The sequence below is a fragment of the Pinus tabuliformis genome, chromosome 4_2 (genome assembly GCF_031772625.1).
Source record: "Pinus tabuliformis cultivar Carrire ecotype Pingquan chromosome 4_2, CPIR1, whole genome shotgun sequence".
Taxonomy (NCBI): domain Eukaryota; kingdom Viridiplantae; phylum Streptophyta; class Pinopsida; order Pinales; family Pinaceae; genus Pinus; species Pinus tabuliformis.
The window spans coordinates 271,263,167-271,286,709 of NC_142304.1; positions in this window are offsets into that span (position 1 = coordinate 271,263,167).

The following is a 23,543-nucleotide window of genomic DNA, read 5'->3' on the forward strand; positions in this document are numbered from 1 at the left end:
AACTGAGAACGTGTACGTCGCTGATTTGCAAGATCACCGACAAGAGAACCTGCTACATCTCGAGTAGCACAGACCCATTTTGGAAGCTGAGGAGCTGAAGGAGGATCTTGAGAGGGTGGGGGAGGATTTTCATCCTCACTGTCATCATCTGAAGAAGAAGTATTTTTAGAAGTAGAAGGGATAGAGAGAGGTGTCACATTCGTCGAGCTAGGCTTGTAGGTTAATATATTTTCAACAAACTTTACATCTCTTCTAATGATAACATTTTTGGACTTAAGTGGAATAAGTCTATATCCTTTGACATCTTCAGAATATCCAACAAAAATACATTTTTCACTCTTAGGTTCTAAAGCTTTGCGTTTCTCATCTAGAATATGGGCCCATGCTTCACTTCCAAAAACAAGAAAGTGACTTACATTTGGTTTAATTGAGCTCCATGCTTCTTCTAGAGTGATATTCTTTAAAACCTTAGTAGGAGTGTGATTTACTATGTAATTTTCACAGTTAATTGCTTCTGCCCAAAAATTAAGACTAAGTCCTTTATATTGAAGCATATAATTAGCCATTTCCTTTAAGGTTTGATTCTTCCTTTCAGCTACACCATTTTCTAGTGGAGTATATGGAATAGTATGTTGGATTTGAATTCCATTCTTAGTGCAAAAGTTGATGAATTTATTGTTAACATATTCTCCCCATTATCAGATCTTAGCTTAAAAATTTAATGTCCAAATTGTTTTTCAACAAAGGCCTTAAAGGCCAAGAACATGTTAAATTCTTCACTCTTGAGTTTTAAGAAGTATACCCAAGTGCGTCTGGAGAAATCATCAATGAAAGTTAAGAAATACGTGTAGCCAGAGAATGAAACAACTAGAAGTGGACCACATAAATAATTATGCGCAAGCTATAAAAGGGCTGAGGCATGCCAAGAGGCACGTTTTTCAAAACTATCCCGATGATGTTTACTGAGTACACATCCGGAACAAACACCATCTCTACAAGATACCATTGGAAGACCTATCACCATATTTTCTTTACATAGATTCTGAAGGGAGCGATAGTTTAAGTGACCAAATCGCTCATGCCAAAGTTTGCTCACTTCATCATTATGAGCAACAAATACTGAGGGAAGATTTGATGACCCAAAGTTGTTAAACTTATACAACCTTGTAGAATCATCAGCAACGCTAGTAGCTAAAATCTATCTAGGATCTCTTAGGTCCTTAATTACAACATCGTGAGGTGAAAATTCAACGATTTAACCTTCACATGAATGAATTATCTGATAAACAGATAGAAGGTTGCAGGATAATCTTGGAACACATAATACATCATTAAATTGACCATTGTCTAGATGAACAGTTCCAATTCCTGCAACACTGAGAGATCTATCATCACCAACATATATATTTTTGGTGTTACAATCATTTAAAGAAGAAAACATGGCTTTGTTTTTGGCCATGTGATAAGAAGCTCCAGAATCAATGAGCCACTCATTAGAATGAGAAGAAGAGGATACATTTAGTGCATAACCAGACCGAGATGCTTGACAACCACATGCAGGAAGTGTTATTCCTGAAGATGAAGTTGAAGTAGAAGATTGCTCCGAATGGATGTTATGCTTCTTCATTGTTGCTTCCAAGGCTTCCATCTTTTTAAAGCATTTAGATTCTAAGTGGCCATCTTGATTACAAAAGTGGCAATGTCTATTAGTCTTCTTCCCTTTGTTTTTATTTTCCTTATCATTTTTTTGAAATGATTTTTCATTTTGAGGCTGAAATTGCTTAGGACCCTTGTTTGGTTTAGGACCATTCTTTTTAGGATACTGCTTCTTAGATTCTTTGAATTTAGTTGCTGCTGGGTGACTAAGGCTTTCTTAGAAGATTTTCCAAGATTAAGAAGGCCAAGATATAATAGATTTTCTTGTTTTCTTATTAAAGAATCACAAAAGGAATCAAAAGAGGGGGGCTTGTAGTCTTGTCCTTGAGAACTAAAGGCTTCTCTAGTAGAATGGAAGGTGGAAACAAACACAAAGTATGCTGGTCCCAACTTAGTAAGAATGGAATAGATAAGGCTATCATCTTATTTCTTAACCTTAACACCTTCCAAGAGAAGTCTAAGGGTCTTGAACTTGGATAAAAAATATTCAATGGAAGAAAAATTATTGGGGTCCAATGTAAGCAACTCATTTTCAAGTTGATAGGCTCTGATTTCATTTTTAATTCCAAAAATTTTAGTGAGTTCTTTCATTACTTCATTAGGAGTATCAAGTTCTGCAATATGGAATCTAAGATCTGGAGAAATAGACATCCCTATCAACCCACATGCTTGATCTTACCTATTTTACCATTTGGTTGCCTTATCTTCATCTTGAGGTTTGGTTTCTTGGTCTGAGGCTATTCTGTAAAGACCTTTACTCCTAAGTAAATCCACAATGTTGGACCACCATTAGAAGTAGTTGGTGTTGTCAAGAATAACTTGGCATGGAATTTCCATTTTAACAGAAACTGAAGCTGTAGATGTTGAAACTAAGTGTTCCAATGGAAATATCTCTAAAAATTAGGCTGGTTAAAAAAAAAACAGCTCTGGAAACGACTTCCAGATGAAGAAGTTATGACTTTTTGAAGAAAATTTGTTGAAGATGCGGACGAAGTGCGTGAATGTGCGGAAATGAATGATAATTTTATATTAAAAAAACTTTTCCCTTTCCAAACTTAATCTAATTAGCTCACTTTAAAAAAAATTATGTGACTCACATTTATAAATAAGTGAAAGTATCTTTTACAATGGTACTTTATGAGTTACCCACTAAATTGTAACTTAAACAAAAGACAAAGAGACTTTAGAATTATAAATGACTCACTTTTTATAATGGGTGAGAACACTTTTACATAAAGTAACTTTAAAACATAAGTTACATGTGCCTTTTTGAAAAAGTAACTCAACAAAAGGAAAGACTTGAACTCAAGACCTCTATTCTCATAAAGTAACTTTGCACCAAGTGAGCTAGTTTAAAAGGTTAGTAATTTGTGGAAAAGAATAAGGATTTTTTTTTATTTTTTTTAGTCACTGAAGCTTTGGGATGCGTGTTTACTTGAATAGTTAGCTCTAGCTGACAACTAAATGTTTTCTTCAATGTTTCTAATTTTCTGAGATCACACTAAGGCACGGTGGAAAAGAGCATACGCATGAGAAAAATCCTTCCTTTCTGTTTCTGATTTACCCATATTGCGCAGAGTTGCGGGGCAAAGAGCATACGCAGAAATTAAAGGTATAGATCCAGTAATAAAAAATAAAGAGATAAATAAACTGAAATAAACAGAGACAAAATAACTAAAAACTGCAAATAAACAATGTATACCTCCAGATCTTAAAAATGACGTAGCTAGGGCTACCGGAAACCTTTTCGCATGAAACGAAAGGGGTTCCTCACTAGAACAGATGCTCCTAACACAATAGTCAAGTCCTCTTAGCCCGAAAGTAGTCAGAAACAGTAGATCTACGAAATGACAGTCGGATGCAGTTCTACCGGCTTCAGATTTGGATCACTAACGGATGCAGCCCTCAAATAGCTCTGATACCATGTAGGAATTTACAGGGTAAGTTCCTCAGATAGAACACCAAAGGACATCACTCACAAATAGATCACAGATCAATACACTAGTATTCTTGACGTGGTTAAAACCCTCAAAGAGGGAAACAGTCCACGACCTAAGCCAATGCGGCCACTTCAGGCAATTTATTAATAAAAGAATGAAAAATTACATAAGTTTCTCTCATGAACGGTTAACCTACAAATGACCCTCCATGCTCTTTAAATAGAGATCATGGACCAATCGAGTGTTAAGCAACGGATCAAGTGTCAGAAATACCGAGGAGAGAATAAACCATCGGATCACTACATATCATGACCATCAGATTATAAGTTACAAAAGTACATAGTAAAGAAACACACTTTACCTAACTTTACTCTAGACCAAGTTATACTTAACTATTTCCTATGTGTCGGAATATCCTAACAATAACAAGTTTATGTGAAAGGTTATGTCTGATGTCCATGGAGGTAACCAACATGGGTAGGACAACATTAACAACTTATATAACACATTTTCATAGTTATATCTATTGGAGAAAATGAATGAGTTCAATTGTTTAACACAGGTTAAAGCAACATGTATTACAAGTGTTCAAGATTACTATTGAAAAAGGTTACAACACAAGTGTGAAAACGTGTTGGCCTGTGATCAGGCTTCTAAATTAACCAAAAGTTCCAAGACACATCAGTACACCATACATCACTAACCTCGTGAAAGGGGCGTTGGAGCCATTGTTCCCTCCTCAAAGAAAATACTACAGACTCTCAAGGCTATGTGGGAGGAGTCAAGGTGAAAAGTCCTTTGCATGTAAAAATGAGGGGGTATTTATAGCCAAGGGTGAAACTGGCCCTTCTGACTATTCGACTTCCCTCATAGTTATTTGACCTATTTGACTCTTCAGCTTTACATGACTCTTTGTGTAACATGTGGGTCTCTTGGACTTCCATGTTACATTACATTGATTTACATAGTATGGCCCATAGTAGTGATGTGGCCGACATAACTCATGACACGACTTGACATGATAGTGCTAGTATGTTCATGGTGCTGTTGGTATGCATGTCGAGCTGCAGTGCTGCTGAGTGATGGGTGTGCTCTTGGTGTATCACAGCTTCACCTCTACATGGCAAGGTGTTTGGGGTCTCCTATGGCCTTGGTGATTATTTGATGTTGCATGTGCACATTGCTCCTTTGCTTATACTTCGTCATGCTTGACATGTTCGTCTGTTCGAGAAAAAATCTCTTCACATGCATCATTCGTTCATCCATTCATGAACACATATCCTTGCATGTACTCTCCTTGTTCATCCCATCCATCGTCACGTTATGTCTTATCCATATACCTGTATCTACAATCATTCATGATGAGACAACATCAAATCCAAAAACCTCCTAGTCTACCATGATGCATTGTTATTCGCTTTCGGATGTAGATGACCAGGAGAGAGGAAAAGGCTATGAAACTACACAATGCAAGTTTCAAGCTGGGATGCGGGCACTGCTGGTGAAAATTTCGCAGAATTCACTAGGAGACTAAGATGGGCAATCTAGATCAGCAGTGACTTTCCACGGGATCTGGCTCCATTGGAGGGTAGATCTGCGCAATTTCTAGAGCGAGGCAGTGTGGGCAGCTGAGGGGCTTGGCAACAAAAACTGTGTAATTCCTGGAGGGAGCTGGTTGCATGCTTCAGGAGCCTTGGTAGAAAAAGCTACGCAATTCTTGGAGGGAGCTAGCAGTAAGCTGCGGGATGGCTTGGCAACAAAAACTGCATAATTTCTAGAGGGAGCTAGTAGCGAGGTTAATTGAGACAAAATATGTGCAATTGCTAGGAGGTTGGCCTACTTAACACCTCTGCATAGTTTATGAGCTGAGCGGGATGCTGGGTAGCTGAGGGGCTTGCTCATGAAATTTGTGCAGTTTTCTGGGTAAGCATCCAGCCGGCTGACTGGGTTGTTGGCTAGGAAAACTACACAATGTTTTGAGGGAGATAGGGATGGGAATTTGGTGTCTATCTGGCCTATCTACACAGTTTCCTCAGTGAGCGGAGTGGACAAGGTTTGCAACTTCTACGCAATTTTTGAGGGGAGTGAATCCCAGGGTTACTTCTCGGTCACAACTCTTCGGTTGACCAGCAGGAGGGTTGGTTGATCATCTTGCAGGCAGCGCAGATTGAAATGGCTTATTGGACACTTCTGCATTGTTCTGGGTGAAAGTTAGTTGATTCAATTGTAGGGTGGAGGTCCAACTATTAGAGGGTGATCCAATCATCAGAACTTCATCAAAATGATTAAGTGTGTGAGCGAGTGAATTTTTGCATATGTGACCTTGCAAACATATACTCAACATGACTTGACGAAAAGATGCCTCAAACCATCAAGACAACATATGCTCAACATGATTGACCGACGGTGCGAGCGACAAGCGTAACACTTGTGATAGATCATTGAATGACCACGAAGACGCTTGTGCGATAGTGAATACAACTTCGTGTGTGAGTGCGACGGATGTTCACATAGCGAATACAACATGTACAGATGACACAAGGACCTTGTGCATGACCAGAACATGGCTGCAAGCATGGAATTGAGACCACCATGCAAAAAGGAGGTCCGTTGAACGGTCAAGCAAGGAGAGCGCAAAGACTCACACGAGCCCACGGGTGAGCCTGAATGCTTGAAAAAATCAATTAGAAATCCAAGGGAGGCTCTAAAATTGGATGCAGGCCAAAATTTTGGAGGGTGTTGCAGCCGCTACAACACTTGAACAATGGCTCCAACACCCCTTTCACGGGGTTAGTAATGTATGGTGTACCGATGTGTCTTGGAACTTTCGCTTAATTCAGAAGCTTGATCATAGGCCAACACATTTTCACACATGTGTTGTAACTGTTTGTAAGATTAATCTTGAACACTTGTAATACATGTTGCTTTGACCTGTGTTAAACAATTGAACTCATTCATTTGCTCTAATACATATAATTATGAAAATGTGTTGTATAAGTTGCTAATGTTATCCTGCCTATGTTGTTTACCTCCCTGGACATTAGATAGAACCTTTCACATAAACTTGTTATAACGACCGTCGCACTCGCGCGGGTTGCTCCACTGGGTGTTGTACGTGCTATCTCCCTGTGTGTGTTGTGACTATCAAATCTGTGTGGATTGTTCCTTGAGAAGTCGTGCATATCTTTTTGTGTTGTGTTTCTCTTATAGAGTTTGGATTTTTTCCCCATCGACTAGAGACTCACTTCCATCTTTCCTCTCTGTTGTGAAATAAACTTGACACAAGTAACACTATCATTCACTGGGTACGCGAACCTCGAATACAAAGTAGACCACTCTCTCATGCTGACAAGCAAGAGCTAAGGCAAACATTTAAGATAATGGAAACCGGGACATCACACAGGATGGGACTCCTACACCAAATGGTGTGAGTTCTAGTTGGGACTTCATACCGAGGAGATCCCTTGAATGTTGGCAGGTCCAACAATGTCAACATTTATGGTGCTAGAAGGAGGTTCGCCATTTTTTTATAGCTGAATGTCCTTTCACCCCCACTCATCAATCATTTGGTCAAGGAAGTAACTCACGCTCCCTCTCACCTACGTGTGACTCTGAAGTTGGCTACTCCTCACCTCCCAGAACTGAACAAGAAATTTTTTATCAACACCTTCGCTCCGTCAGTCCCATCACCCGTAAGTTCGCAAAAGTGGTCAGACTAATCCTAGGAATACAACATCTTCCATAAGCATCAAGAAAGCCAAAAACCACTCCCACAGGGGTTGTTGTATCATCGGTGGAAGAAGTTGTTCTTGCTACACTTGAAGGTCTCGAAGAAGCTCTTGAGAATGGAGAGGAACTTTTGGTCTTCCAACAGGGAGAATGAGACACCCTCGTGATCTTGTGCTTAGAATCCGATATAGGAGGGGGAGGGGAAGGCAGCTGAGGAGGCGAAGAAAAAATTAGAGTCGGAACCTTTATATTCTGAAGAAGAGGAGGAGGACAAACAACAAGAAGACATGGTTGACCAAAATCTAGAATGGTTGACTAAGGGACCATTGGCTCTCCTAGGTACTTTGCACAAGATGCCAAAGCGATCAGAGAGAATGATCACAAATTTTGACCCTGATAGCACAGTAAAGGCAGAAGATCACTTAGACAATTTATACCTACAATTGGAGACCCTTGAGGTACGATATGATGACGTTGCATGTAGATTGTTCCCATGTACCTTGGATGGCTGCAAAGCAGCATGGTATCACAGCCTTCCTTTCAACTCCATACACAATTGGGGTATGCTCAAACGTATTTTTCTAGAAAATTTTACTGATGACGAGACCCCAGCCATCTTACTCAAAGAATTGGGAAGCCTGAAGATGGAGGGGAAAGAAAAGGTAAAATATTTCAATCCGAGATTTCTTCGCATATTGAATAATTTTGCAGTGGACACAAAACCTCATGACTCCATCACTATTGATTACTACACGTCTGCATTGTTGAACAACATTGCACAGTTCGTCAAATGAGCTACGAAACCAACACTATTAGAAAACTATGAAGAGGCAATCGTCATTGAAAAGGACCTACGCATGATTGGAGTCATCAAGGATGATGAACCAACAAAGGACTCTAGAGATGTGAGCAGGAAGCCACAGGCTGCAGAAAGCAAGGGTAAGTATAGGGAAACAAGTGATAACGAAACCCTTACTCGTCTTGTCAATAAATTGACAATAGAATTGTTTGAGCTCAAGAAACGAACCATTGGCACATCTACGAGTAGCCAACCGCCCAGACAAAGACAAGGAAGCATGTCATCGGGCAGCAATCACCTCCCGACTAAAATTGTGTAGAGCTCAACGTTCTAGCTCGAACAATGCATGAACAACGAATTATGTTCATTTCATGAAGATGATCACTTGGAAGGGTCTTGTTCGTACTGGAAGCGATTTATAGGCTCATTATGAAATCGCGCACTGGACGTAGCAAGCAACGCACAGGGACAGTCATGAGATACAGACTATGACGAATATGTTGTGCCTGATGATGCTTCAAGCTCTCGGAATGTGGTAAACATGTATCAGTGCTCGCAAGAAGCGTAGAAGACAAACACAGAGAAGCAACCCCAAAATAAAAATGATCGTTACAATCTTAGAAGTAAAGGGGCCCCCCCTACACTTGGGGAAGTGAAACAAAAGCTTGAACTATGGAGGAAGGTTGATCCATCAACCGTCCATAGGCATGAAACGCAAAGCAAGACTGAGAATACAACGGTAGACAAGAGTACGTCCATGAGTAGAAAATTGTAGGCCACTCTGTCAGACAACACAAATACTAGTCTTACACCAGACATCTCGGTGAGTCTATTCGCTCTGGACTACAACATTGTGGAAGACATGAAGAAAACTCACGCAAACATCAGTTTGTTCGAGTTGTCTAAGATCCAGAGTTAGTGGGACATTCTGCTGCGCACACTGGGGTAGAAATCAACAGACAGCTCAACCTCTACCAGCAAGGGAGAAAGAACACCTTCCAAATCACTTTCAACTGTGCTAAACACACTTTGGATGGAAGAAGAAAACTTTTTTCCTCCATTCCTTCTTTCATTCGAAATCTTCAACTATAATGTTCACAAATATTTGGTTGATTCTGGTGCGACAGCCAACGCCATGCCTCTCTCTATTTCCAAAAGGATCAATGTGTAGTCGAGCAAGACATCCATGCAAATCATCCAACTTAATCGAATATATGTACCAGCCATTGGTGAACTTCGGGATGTGATCATTCGACTATCTCATGATGGTCGAGTCTACTAATGCATAAACATTGTTCTTGTGGACATACCAAAATAGTATGGCTTACTTCTCAGTAGAGACTGGTCCAGCAAGCTGAATGGATACTTTGCTATAGAATGGTCGTACATGTGGCTTTCGTACAAGGGAAAAAGCAATCAAATATAGGTGTTATCTAAGAGATATATGAAGCACAATGTCACTCCCATCAATGGCGAAAATGAATCGTTGGCCTTTGTAGAAGTCATGTTTGGCCAATGCCTCTTGGAAACAATGTTGGGGTGTTATCCCGCATGGCAGCTTCAACCCCACTAGACACACAGTTGGGTCTCCTTCCCTTCCCAAGTGATGTAAATGAAACATGTACAGTAGTAGTAGTAGCAGTAGTGCAAATGTGTCAAACGGTCTGTGTATAGATGAGTTGTGGACTATGTACTTCGACAGCTCAAATGAATAGGATGGCTCAAGAGTTGGGTGTCTCTTGATTGACCCAAACAATAGGAAACATTTAATTTCGATCCGCTTGGAGTTTGAGTGCATGAACAAAATTTTTGAATATGAACCACTCATGTTGGGCTTGCAAAAATCCATTAGCCTCAATGTGGTCGCGCTCAAAGTGGTAGGTCATTCAGAAATAGTGGTACAGAAGGTACGTAGCACCATTCAATGCTTATCACCTCATCTCAAAAGTTACTAGCAAGAGGTATGGTGAACGATCTCTAACTTCCAAGCATTCAATATCATTGTTGTACCAAGAATGTGTAATGCAGATGTCAATGCCTTGGCAAATCCAACTTCTAGAATGTCACCACCTAGGGATAGATTTATTATTGAAATTTTGTATAGACCATATATCTAGGATAACATAACAAATTTACGCGTGTTTGATGATGATCAACAGATACTGCATTTCATGGCCAACATTGATACCTTCAAGGATGCAATGATAGATGAATATGAGCATAAGAGATCTTTGCAAGCTGGGGCAGATATCAAGAAAGGCCACCTCATCCCCAAAGGTGTGGTATTGTTGGAAAAACTCTATGACTTGTAAGAATTCTTTCAGGGGCCAAGGAATAGAAAAACCCACAACTCTACCATGATGCACGAACTGATTAACTTGGGAACATAACAAGATCTGAAGTTTGTCAATCTCGGTATGTGTTTCATGCAGCAAGAGTGACAAGCCTTTATCCACTTGTTCAAATAGTACTGGGATTTGTTCACATGGACATATGATGATCTGAAAACTTACGACACGCGAATAATCCAACACATCATTCCGATCAAAGAATGGGTCAATCCATATCAGCAGAAGTTGAGGAAAGTACATCCATCACTTGAACCCCTCATACAGAAAGAGAAAACCAAGTTGTTGGATGCACGGATCATATATAGAGTTCGTCATTCTACTTGGGTTTCAAGCTTTGTTCCTTTACGTAAGAAGTCTAGGGAAATCCGCTTGTGTGTTGATTTCCAGAACTTGAACTGCGCCTTAGATAAAGACAACTACCTCGTGTTGTCTATGGAGCACATTTTTCAAATAGTATTTGGGGCACAAATGTTTCCTTTACATGTCAGGTTTTCAGGATATAATTAGGTTCTGGTAGTGGAACCCGATAGACTCAAAACTACCTTTTGTACCAAGTAGGGTATGTTTTCATATAGACAAATTCCATTTGGGCTCGTGAATGTAGGCGCGACTTTTCATCGCGCCATGGACATTTCCTTCCACAGACTCATCGAATAGAGCATAGTGGTGTACCTTGATGATGCGACTGTGTTTTCAAGAAAATGGGAAGACCGCATATGCCATTTGAAGAAAATTTTTGAGCAATGTTGGAAATACGGGATTTCCTTGAATCCCAAAAAGGGCATATTTACAGTGTCTGAGGGTAACCTCCTTAGACACATCGTTTCCAAGAGTGGGACCAAGGTTGATCCAGACTGGGTCCGAACTATCACACAGATCCCTTACCTAACCAACAAGAAAACGATGCAGTCCTTCTTGGGAAAGACAAAATTCCTCTGGAAGTTCATCTTGGATTATGCGTGGATAGTCAAACCAATGCAAGACACTATAAAGAAGGATGCAGTCTACAGCTAGGGCAAGAGGAAAAAGTACGCATTCACCCGTATCAAGCAGGCTATTGTAGAAGTGTCTGCACTCTACAGCCCAGACTTCAACAAATACTTCATCTTATACACCTTCGCCTCTGATAATTCGCTTGCTGCAGTACTCACTCAAAAGGATGAGTTGAATGACAAATCTCCCATCTCCTTCATGAGCACAAGCATGCAGGGACCCGAACTCAACTACCCTTGCATCGACAAACAAGAATATGTAGTATGCAAGGCAGTGAAATACTTTAGACCCTACTTGTTGAAAAACCATTGCATAGTCTATGTGCCTCACCCAGCACTCTACTCATTACTCATACAACAAGAGCTGGGTGAATGACGTGTGAAATGTATGACAAAATTGCAAGAGTATGATCTTGACATCAAGCCAGTTCACACTGTCAAGGGTCATGATCTCTACAAACTCGTAGCTGAGGTAGTACACAGACAGGAGGAAGAAGAAGAGCTCATCGATTGGGAGTAGGAAATTGCAATGTATGATGTAGTGCAAGCACCACCCACTATAAATGGAAACTCTGGTTACGTAGATGTGTGCCAATACCTTGATAAGGGCACCATACCCTCTCACTTTTCCATCAGAAAAAAGAGGGAACTGCACCTCAAAGCTTTAGCTTATCAGTTGGTGCATGAAGTGCTTTACAGAAAGCACAACAACGAAATCTTTCTCAGGTGCCTGGAGGCACATGAATCAAAGAATATTTTGCAAGATCTACATGATGGACCAGTCGAGGGTCACTTCGCGGGAAATACCACTGTGCACAAAGTTATGTGTGTCAGTTTCTATTGGCCCACATTATTCAAGGATGCACAAGCTTATTCCCGCAAGTGCCCAGTTTGTCAGCGATGCGCTGGCAGAACACGAAGGTCATCGGTGCCACTGCACCCTATTGTAGTGACTGAACCATTCCAACAATGGGGCCTGGACATCATCAGGGAAATTTTCCCACATTTTTCGAAACAGCACTGCTACATTCTAATAGCAACTAATTACTTTGTGCGGTGGATAGAAGCAGTTATGCTCAAGCAAGTGAACGACCAGGAGGTCATCAGCTTCCTCCAACAAAACATCAGTTCACGCTTTGGTGTTCTAGTATCACTTGTATTTGAAAATTCAACTTACTTTTCATCTTTGAAGCTTGATGATTTTGCATTGCAAAATGGTATTATGCTAAAACATTCATCTAACTACTACCCACAGGGAAATGGTCTCATAGAATCCACGAACAAAAACCTTATCTGTATAATAAAAAATTGTTCACTCTGAGCGGCGTAACTGGCACTCTGCCTTGATGAATGCTTTATGGGTTGACCGCGTAACACCCAAACCCTCTCTTAATAACTCACCATACTTCTTAGTCTATGGTAAAGAATCCATCCTACAACCCAACATCTACTTTCCTACTCTTTAGTTGTCACAAGAATCCCAAGGCAAGCCTTGCATGCTAGTTAAGTGTAGGACGGATACGCTCCACAAACTGCAGGAATAAAGGATGAAATCAAAAGACAAAATTACACTCCACCAAAACCATATCAATAGATGGTTCGACAAGAAGTCTGTAGGGAAAGCTAACTTCAATTTTGGTGACTTAGTCTTGAAATGGGATAAACCCCATGAAGACAAAGGCAAGCATACGAAGTTCCAATCCTTGTGGATTGGTTCATACATAGTCCATGAGAAGCTTAGCCCACACATATACCATTTGCAATCACTTGACGAGAGGATTGACAATCTTCCTGTTAACGACCAAGATCTCAAGCACTATTTTAAATAGGTCGGGTCATGCCCCACGCCATGTACATAGTCTTCTTACTGCTTGTTGTTTTTGCTTTGTTTTATTTACTTATTATTTTTTCTTCATTGTTTGGTTTTCTTATTATCCTTCTATTTTTGTTTTTGTAAATAATTGCTTCCCTTTACAAAGTTTTGGCTTTTGAATGAGAATGTGGTTGAGATCTAAAGAGTCTTGTGACACTGCAGCACTTGGCCAATCTTGTGTCTGCCTTCTCTGTGCTTGGTTATAACCTTTGGCTGATGAAGTCTTTACAGAAAATATGATTCATCTGCAAGGGAAGCTTGGTTCCAACGATGAACCTGTGTCCACACTAGGAAACCCCATGCCTATACTCAGTTTTCTGCTCTATGTGATCAAGCTCATCCAACTAGTAGAAACGGAGAAGGGGAAAATCTAAATGAGAAAACCTATGTCAAAGGTCTTACATGCTTCTCTGAAGGAACAACCTGTTCTGCTTTCAGTAAGTCGGGATCCCTTTTCCGCCCCAAAACTAAATGAGTGTCTATGCACAATCCTATTTAAAAAGTACAAAGGTGAAAGAAGAGAAAGGCTTCCTCTGTAGAGAGGTGAAGCATGCAACTCCACCAGGGCAATGACTAGGCTCACTAGTAGTGGAGCAATGCATGTGTTCTTGTGTGACTCCGTCGGGGTACTATCTAGGCTTGTTGGCAGCAGAGAAACACCAGAGATGAAAACTTATACTCTGAGAATTTTTAGTTCACGAGCCAAACTACCCTTCCCAATTTCAAAACATTGTGATCAAGCTGAAACTTTTGTTGTGTTTGACTGAGTTGGCAAAAGGTGAACCATGTATGTCCACGGGGTTGTTGAAAATGGCAACAAGAAATGCTAAAAATAACATTGCTATAAATATCAATTCAGGTACCAGTGTTGGACATAGCAACAAGGAATGAAAAATGGAAGTGCTAAAAATAACATTGCTATAAATAGAATTTCGCGATAGATTCCAATTTTAGTTAGTCCCTGAACTAAAATTAAGAAGTAAAATTCAAATTTGATCTTAGCAGCTATTTGTAAAATAATTAATTAATTCATCTTGAGTTAATTAGTTGGAGAAAATAAAACATGAAGTCTATGTGAAGACATGCAACAATTTCTCCATTGATTGAGGAATTTATCCCTTAGTTAATGAGATGAGGATGAGTTGTAATTAGTTAGCTCAGTTAACTGAGTTAAGTCCAGTTAGATTAGTTCCAACAGTTTGTGGAATTAATTGTGAGTTCAGTTATTCAATGCATACATGCATGCAACTAGTGTACTTCAGATAACTGAATATTCTCTCATAAATAACTCATGCATGTCAGTTCAATCAGAGACCCAGTTGAGATCAGAGGAAGGGACAATGTACTATTAGTTGGAGGATTTTTCCTATATAGGAAACTCATCCATGCAGAAGGAATTATCTCCTTCAGGTTTGTGCAGTTATTTCTGAGCCAAGTGAGTAGTGTGAGGTGGGAATTCACACAAGTGGAAGCACTGGACCCCATGAAAAACTGCACAAGGAAATAGGAGGCTTGGAGTGCAAAGGAGAAGGTTGTGAGAGCCTTTGACTGTCTATGAGCAGTATTGTTTGATTGCAAAGAGAGCTGGATAGCTTGAGAGCTGATTCTTTTTGTAACTTGAACAAGATTTCCAGTTGTGTGATAATACAAAGATTGGGGTTTTAGACTGAGGCTTTCCCCGGGTTATTTATTCTGTGTTATGTGTGATTGATTTCTCATTCTCAATTATATGTGTTCTCTTGATCTTGCTCAATTCGATTAAGCTTCTACAAAGTGTTGTAGAAGTAGATCTTGTATTGTGCTTTAGTATATTGCATAATCTGCTGATCTACAGTGGGAATTTCTACATGGTATCAAAGCAAAGGTGATCAAAGCGAAGAAAAGTATACAAGAAGGGAGAAGTTTGAAGTTTGAGGTTCCTGAATATACAAATCGAGTTCTTATCACATCTCAATTTCACTAATGGCATTCAACAGTTTAAGACTCGAGTATGCCCTTGATGGAAGCTCGAATTATATAGCCTGGAAGGATCGCATGGAAGTAGTATTAGAGGATAACGGTCTAAAGGACTTCATTGATCAAGAAGTCCCCATGCCGACTGATGCTACTCAATTGTCAAAATGGAAGAAATGTGTGGCTAGAGCAAGGAGAATCCTTCTAGAGGGAGTTCGAGACCACATAGTCTCGAGTCTACAGGGGAAGGAGACCCCATTTTCGATGTGGAAAACATTGAAATATCTATATTAGAATAGCAGTGATCAAAGGAAGCTGGTGCTGAAAGACAAGCTTCGGAAAATCAAGTGTGAAAAGTGTGACACAATCTCTACATATCTGAACAAGCTCACCACCTGTAGGGATGAGCTTGGAAGTGTAGGGATCATGACCGCTGATTATGACATGGTGAGCCTTGCACTCCTCGGTCTTCCTAAGAGCTAGCATATCTGCCAAGACTCGGTTAATGGAAGAGAAAAACTGCTAGATTGGGGATGACTTTGGTCAGATTTGATGCAAGAGGAGATAAGAAGAAGCACCAGAGATGGATCCTCATCAAAGCAAGATGATGAGGAAAATTTTTCCTTAGCGAGTAAGGTAAAGAAAGGGAAGGAGAAGGATTCTCATCCCAAATCGAGTTCTTCCTATGGTGGGAAGAAGTTTGACAAATTGAAAGTGCGATGTTTTCGTTGTCATGAGGTGGGCCATTTTTCTACAAACTGTCCACTGAAGAAATCCAAGATGGGATCCAAGGAAGGATCTGAAGGTGAGGCATTGGCCTCACAGTTTGAGTTGGATTTCACACTCTTCACATGCATGGTTTCATCCATGGTGGGATGTGGTTGGTTTCTTGACAGTGGAGCTTCTTTCCACATAACCGGTGACAAGAGTTTGTTCAATACCTTGGAGGAAAAAGATCTCCAGATACTCATAGTGATGGGTAATGATGAAAATTATAGTGTCTCAGGTATAGGCATGGTTGTTTTTCAAAGGGAGCATGGAGTTCGCATTAACTTGACCGATGTCAAGTATGTACCAGGACTAAGGAAAAATTTGGTGTTGATCACAATGCTGGAAGACAAAGGCTATGATGTAGTCTTCAATAAGGGAAACGTTTTCCTTCGACACATCACCACTAGACAGGTGAAGCAGATCGGTTCATGAGTCAAGAACTTGTATGCTCTTGAGGTTCAAGATGCATGCAAAGCCTTGAGGATCAAGGCAACTGTTGGCGACTTGGTGGTTGAGAGGGAGAGTACATTACCTCTCAATATGCAGCACCAAAAGAAGTCTCAGACTATTGTGGAGGAGCCACAATTGGTGAAGCAGCTTCAGGAGGTTGTGGAGCAGCCACAACTAGAGAAGCCGAGAGGAGATCGAGTAGAGACATCTACTCATGCAGAGACCTCTAGTAGGGGCAAATTTCGAGCCAAGTGGGCAGAGGGATCACATGCATCCATACCTCCAGGTAGGAGGTGGGGCGATGTGGAGTGACAGTCCCAAGAAGGTTGGAATAGGGGCAGGATCATTGAGGTACCCAACCTCTTTGATTAGACCTTGCTACGAGAGCCCCAATGAGGAGTAGTAGGACTAGCTGAGTGGGTAGAGACAGATGCAGATGGAGCAGTAGAGAGAGCTACAGTGAAGAGCTAGCGGGCTGCAACAATGCGAGAGGCACAGGAGTGTTGCACCAGTGTAGGATGGCACAAAGAGGTGTGCAATGGTGTAAGATTCATGGAGTGTTCAGCAGCTCAGAGGTCACAGAGGGAGAACTTGTCAATGACAGAGGAAGCTTCAGCATCAGAGGGTGTTTCTAGCCCAACAGGGAGGTGAATTGGGAGATTTTTTTGTTTCTAGAGTTGTTGGACCAACAACACTTGGGAGAAGTGTTGCATGCAGTAAATTCCAAAGGTTTAAGATCGTGTTCGAGTTGAATGCCTTTCTTGTTGAGAGAGAGTGTTGAAAATGGCAACAAGAAATGCTAAAAATAACATTGCTATAAATAGCAGTTCAGGTACTAGTGTTGGACATAGAAACAAGGAATGAAAAATGGAAGTGCTAAAAATAACATTGCTATAAATCGCATTTCGGGATAGATTCCAATTTTAGTTAGTCCCTGAACTAAAATTGAGAAGTAAAATTCGAATTTGATCTTAGCAATTGTTTGTAAAATAATTAATTAATTCATCTTGAGTTAATTAGTTGGAGAAAATCAAACATGAAGTCTATGTGAAGACATGCAACAGTTTCTCCATTGATTGAGGAATTTATCCCTTAGTTAAAGAGATGAGGATGAGTTGTACTTTGCGTTGTAATTAGTTAGCTAAGTTAACTAAGTTAAGTCCATTTAGATTAGTTCCAATAGTTTGTGGAATTAATTGTGAGTTCAGTTAGTCAATGCATGCATGCATGCAACTAGTGTACTTCAGATAACTGAATATTCTCTCATAAATAACTCATGCATGTCAATTCAATCAGAGACCTAGTTGAGATCAGAGGAAGGGACGATGTACTATCAGTTGGAGGATTTTTCCTATATATGAAACTCATCCATGCAGAAGGAATTATCTCCAGGTTTGTGTAGTTATTTCTGAGCCAAGCGAGCATTGTGAGGTGGGAATTCACACAATTGGAAGCACTGGACCCGAGGAAAAACTGCGCAAGGAAATAGGAGGCTTGGAGGGCAGAGGAGAAGGTTGTGAGAGCCTTTAACTGTCTATGAGCAGTATTGTTTGATTGCAGAGAGAGGAGGATAGCTTGAGAGTTGATTCTTTTTGTAACTTGAACAAGATTTCCACTTGTATGGTAATACAGAGATTGGGGTTTTAGGCTGAGGTTTTCCCCAGGTTATTTATTTTTTGTTATGTGTGATTGATTTCTCATTCTCAGTTATATGTTTTCTCTTAATCTTGCTCAATATGATTAAGCTTCCGCAAAGTGTTGTAGAAGTAGATCTTTTATTGTGTTTTAGTATATTGCATAATCTGTTGATCTACAGTGGGAATTTCTACAGGGGTAAGTGGGAAAGACGAAGTAACCTGCACAACAATTCAATACTCCCTGAAATACTAAGCCCCTGTGATGTCGAGGAACCAAAATAGAGAAGCTGGAATTCTACCAGTGTGTTGCAAAGTGTTGTAGAGGTTGCAACACCCTCCAAAATTTTGGCCTGCATCCAATTTTGGAGCCTCCCTTGGATTTTTTATTGACGTTTGCGAGCACTCAGGCTCACCTGTGGGCTCGTGTGAGCCTTTACAACGTCCTTGCTTGACCATTCAACGGACTGCATTTTTGCATGTTGGTCTCAATGCCATGCTTGCAACCATGTTATGGTCATGCACAAGTTCCTCGCTGCATGTGTACATGTTGTATTCGCTATGTGAACATCCGTCACACTCGTACATGAAGTTGTATGCACTATCTCACAAGCATCGTTGCAATCATTCAATGATCTCTCACAAGCGTTGAGCTTGTCACTCGCACCATCAAACATTCATGTTGAGCATATGTTGTCTTGATGGTTTGAGGCATCTTGTCGTTAATTCATGTTGAGTGTGTGCTTTCAAGGTCGCATATGCACAAATTCACTCCCTCACACCCTTAGTCATTTTGCTGAAGTTATGATGAACATATCACCCTCTAACAGTCGGACCTCCACCCTACAATTGACTCAACCGACTGTCACCTAAAACAGCGCAAAAATGACCAACAAGCCATTTTAATCTGCAATGCCCGCAAGCTAGTCAACCAACCCTCTTGCTGGTCAACTGGAGAGTTTGACAGGGCAGTAACCCAACACTCACTCCCCTTAAAAATTGCACAGGGCCATCATACCAGATGGGACTCCTACACCAAATGATGTGAGGTCTAGTTGGGACTTGATACCAAGAACATCCTGTGAATGTTGGCAGGTCTAGCACCGTCAACAGAGTTGTTATTTACTCACGGGGTAAATGGACGTAAAAAGGATGGTGTTATGACCTGACTCAAAACTTTAATGCAATTGAACATGATATTGTGATCTTTTCTTTTCAATGAATTCTAGCTAAAGTAAGGAGAGAGTTTCTTCTTTAAAATATTAACTCCATAATGCACCACTTCTAACTTTCTAATTCAATTCAAAGCCCTAAGTGCCAAACCATGCAATGTAATCTATGCACAATTTTCTTGAAAACTATGTGTTAGTGTCAGTCTTTCCAACCTTCCTCCAGTGATCAAATATGCTCTTACAAAGTGGTCTCAAAGTGTCCAGGTCAAATTTTGTCATTTCAAAGAGTTTTCAAGCAAAATTTGGTCACTAGGCATTAGGTCTAGGGTTTGCTTTCATTCCTTCTAAAGTTGTCCAAATGTCGGTCCATGTCATCATTAAGCTGAGTTTAGCATCATTCATAGGGTTTTCATTATCATCTCAGTGTCTAATAAGTCATTTTACATCTTGTCCATGCTTCAGTTGCGCCTAGGTAAGGTCATTTCCCTCTCCTAGGGTTTTGAAAGCTAATTTCTCTTGGACGGCCAAATCATTAGCAAAACTTGTATCCTGATGTTCGTAAACCTTCCCCTATCCTTAAAGTACCCTATCAAATGCTTCCCATCATTGAGATCCCCCAAATTCCTCATTTTCGCACAAACCCTAGTTTCTAGCTACAACCTGGCAATTTTCTAGGTTTGGCCTGTGTTTTGCCCTTTTGGACCCCTTCCCCTCACTTGATCTCTACGATTCCACTTTCCATTGCTTCCTAACATCCCTCCCTACTCCAAAAAATTTCCTCAAGAATTTACAAGCCCCTTATCCCCTTCATTTCGCTTCATTTCAACAAAATTCCTTGTTTCACATATCAGGATAAGTTTTACTCAAAGGATGTTTCAGAGAATTAAAAGATGAATTTTGTAAAACTGAGAGAGGTTTTTGTCCACAACATGTCAAAGAAGAAAAACCTCCTTCACTTTTTTCATAGGTATCATGGTTTGAGAGAAATGTCAAGAATACCGTTGCCTCAGGAGAATCAAAGACACCTCTGAAGTGACCTTGGGAAAATCAAGTTTTCTCCTAGCTTGGTTGGCCAAATTATTTTCTTGATGGGTAAAATGATAACTAGACACAACGATATTTCTAATGAGCTATCATGAGCTCAATTTGGGGTTGAGGAAGGCATTCAAATGTTGACTGGAACATCACTCTTCCTTGAGGCAGCCCCATTTGGCACTTTTTGACTAGTCTTGGGAGATTTGACTTTTGACAAGGAAAATGAACTCCAAATTGAAAAATTCTAGTTGGGTTGGAAAGTAGACTCAAATACCTTTCCAACAAGCTATCCTGAACCCAATTCCGACACTGGGAAGGCCTCCAAAAGCTTCCTGTAAAAGCGGGCGACCTGTTGGGTGCGCGCGACCTGTCAGGGGGGTCTTACGAGTTGAGAAAATACACTGGCGCGACCTGTTGGGCGCGCGCAACCTGTTGGGTGCGCGCGACCTGTTGGGAAATCATCCACAAAAAATTGCTTATAAACTGCAAATTGACCCCAAATCTCTTCAAGGTTACGGTTCAATGCTCATTTGGAGAGGCTGCTGGCCAAGGCCAACAAAGATAAGGACCTGCTCCGGAATATGAAAAACCACTATTGGGCCCAAATGCACGTATGCAAGGCAAGAATGAAGGTGCTCCAAAGACGGTTGGCCAAGGCACAAAAACGAAGGAAAACACCTGATCCCCTCTGCATCTTGGCTGAGGCTTCTTTGAAGGAGAATGGTTTTAAATAACTCACTTCCAGCACAAATTCTAAAAAAATTTGAGCATTTTTGGTCACTTGTGAATTTTTGGGCAAAAAACAGGTTTTCCTCCCCAACAGGTCACGCGCCGCGCGCGACCTATTCGATGGGAAACTACATTTCGGGAAAACTCAGCATTTTTAGATTTTTCATGCAAAGATACACCTGCTCAGCAATTACCAAGAGATTTCATCAAGTTTTGAGCCTCCAGAAGGTCAAAAAACATGCAAAAATGACTTTTTTCCACCTTTTTGACACACAGGAAGCAGTCTTGGGAGATTGCAATTTTGGAGGGGCAAATGGCCACCAAATTCATAAATTCCACTTGGGTTGGAAAGTAGACATCTAGACCTTTCCAAAAAGCCCACTTTTGCCTCATTTGGACACCTGGACGCACCTCAAAAGCATCTCCAAAGTAGCACGACCTGTTCAGGATTAGGGCGCGACCAGTTGGGCAGTTTTCACAGGAATTCATCTACAGCTCAGGAATTCGCCCAGCTTTGACCAGTTTTGACTTGTGATGGGATTTTTCACCCTCTTTGATGTAATTAATGTATTTTAATGTTGACATGACACTTATTTACCTATTCTAGAAGATTCATTCATGAAATAGCAAACATTTAATGAATGAATTGGTTTCCTAGCTTATAGAGGCAAGTTGTTTTGACTGCCTAGATTTTAGTGCTCAGTTTAGAATTGGTTGAAACAACTCCTAGAAGGATGAGCTCAACCCCTAGAGGCAAGGAAAGGTGTTAGCTTGCCTATATTATGTATTTTCTTAGTAATTTTCAGAGGTTGGAGAGGTTGGACTCTTGAGGGAGAAAGCTCTATTGTATTACTCATTGTATCTCTGCAATTTTGGCTAAGGAAGAAAGACCAGGGTTTTGCAGTCCTTTTTGGGATTCCTGTGGTTACATGTATTGATGGTGTGTTTCTCTTTGTACTTGTAAGTTTTTTATGTGATTCATATTCTTACTTTTCCTTCTGCAAATTAGGCAAATGAAGTGTTAAAGTAGAATTCATGATTGTCATGCTCTGCTTTTAAGTTTGCTTAATATCAATGTTTTCATCTGTTTAAGGAGAACTCAAGGTGTTTAATTTCTCTCCTTAGCTCCTCACCAGTCATTCTTGCCCATATGACTCTTTCAAAGGCATCAATATAGTCTCCTACCTTGCCCCAAAGAACCCCCTGCAAAATCTGTGTCCAATCCCTGCACCCAAAATTGCCTTTCCCCAACTTTCCACCAAAATCCTAAAAATCGCAAACCAAACCTTTTTATCAGTTTACTAGCCTAAAATCAGTGTTCTTTATTGGTTATCTCTGCCTCGTTGAAGATCTTTGCTGATATAGACTGGAGAGAGCCCTCTCCTGCCCCGTAGGGCTAGCTACGAGGCTAAGTGGTTTGATGTTGCCCTGAAGTTTACCTTTCTCAGCCTGAGGTGAAATTTCAAGTGCTAACATATTGGCGACCATACTGGGGAGAAAAAATTGTTTGTTGATTGATGTGTTGGTTTCATAAGTCTTAGACGGAGCCTGAAGTTATGCCAGGTAGCCTTCGAAACGCTTTTGCTTTGCATAAGCGGAAGTAGATAAACGCTGCTTCAGTCCATCTCCGTGAGCTTGTGAATACATCACTTCATTTGCATTTCACCCCAGTACATGTATCAAGTTCAGATCTGATTGTTGATGGTGGACAACGATCAGACACTTGGAAGGCTGAAATCATTCACTTGGTGACTCTAAATCATTTTCGAGATCAGATCCAAAGAATCCATTGGAGGATGATCCCGACCAGCAGAAACATGAAAGGACAACATGGACAGATCAGGTATTCAAGTTGAAATTTCATCCAAGACATTTTGTTCTTTGTTCTAAATTATTTCTTCTCTTTTCCCAAGAATGTCAAGAAGGCTTTGCAAAGTATACTATGCTTGAGAAAAGATCCTCGGCCTGCAGCTGATTCTTTCCCTTTGAAGATTGTGAATACCAACGATTTGCATGCCTTTAAGCTTGATCAGGATCCTTTTTCCGAATTTTGTGATGACCATCTTCAAATTGATGAGTCTCAAGCAACCAAGACTAATTCTATACCTGCTGTACATACTCCTACACCTTGTAAAGTTCCAGATCGGTATAAACCTCTTGTTTTACCCTCTGTTCTCCATGCTTTCCCCAAAAACTATGATCTATACTTGCCGAGGTTTGATGGTTAAAGTAAGAATGTCAACGCTGAGCAACATGTGCAGAATTTTGAGAATTTTCTAGATCTTTTTGAAGTTGATGAAGAAGATGTTAGTATTAGGATTTTTGCTCTTTCTTTGCAAGCTAAAGTGAAGAGTTGGTTCAAAGCCCTGCCTGATGCGAGCATCTCAGATTTCCAGCAGTTCGTCAAAGTTTTTCTCAACAGGTGGATGATCGGACAAAACCTTTTCTTGATTGTAGAA